The sequence below is a fragment of the Sitodiplosis mosellana genome, unplaced genomic scaffold, assembly GCF_009176505.1.
Source record: "Sitodiplosis mosellana isolate CC-2019 unplaced genomic scaffold, AAFC_SMos_1.0 Smas_scaffold_4556, whole genome shotgun sequence".
In the NCBI taxonomy this organism is placed as follows: Eukaryota; Metazoa; Arthropoda; class Insecta; order Diptera; family Cecidomyiidae; genus Sitodiplosis; species Sitodiplosis mosellana.
This window is the reverse complement of record NW_022599798.1, coordinates 1-794: the sequence shown is the minus strand read 5'-3', so window position 1 is coordinate 794 and position 794 is coordinate 1.

Below are 794 nucleotides of genomic sequence, written 5' to 3'. Positions count from 1 at the left end.
ATCTCGGTCCATCATGGTCATGTTAACACGACTTAACACCGTGAATAAAAAAGCTGATACATAAAGCTGATACAGATTCATCTTCAGATGATATTGTCAGCTACTTAATGGAAAAAGCCAACCTAAACCCGGATATATTCAAGGTTTTTGCACTGCCCAGCAAAAGAAAATACCGCAAAACCTACAATGCTTTCCAAATAACCGTATTCACACGGGAGGTATGTGAATTGCTATGCAACTCCGATATCTGGTCAAGTGAATATCGTGTTAGAGCTTTTGAAAAAACACGTAATCGAAGTAATGTTCATGGGCGAAAACACAATGACTACCGTCGTACAACAGCCAAGTCAAATTCAAACTCACGACATTCCAATAGATTCAACAACAACAGTAACAAACATCACACCAGACACAACCGGAACAATAACAACAACAACAATCAGCGTCGGGACATGAATAACCAACACAGACGCCGACGTGAGGATCGTTCGAATGAATTTGGCTACCATAATCGAAATCGTAATAACCACAACGGTCGATATAATTATGAACCTCGCCATCGTGTAGATCACATGCACAATGGACAATTGCCACAGACCAATATGCCGCCTCCTTTTTGGTACCAAACGCCATATTTCTACCCTCCACCTCAGCATCAGGTTCATTCTCAGCCAACTATGCCACTATTCCATCCGCACTATACACACGCACCAACCGTTCAACGTTCATCAAAACTTCCAACCGTTCAACGTTCAAAATCACAATGGAATGTAAGTCATACAATGTTTGATGAC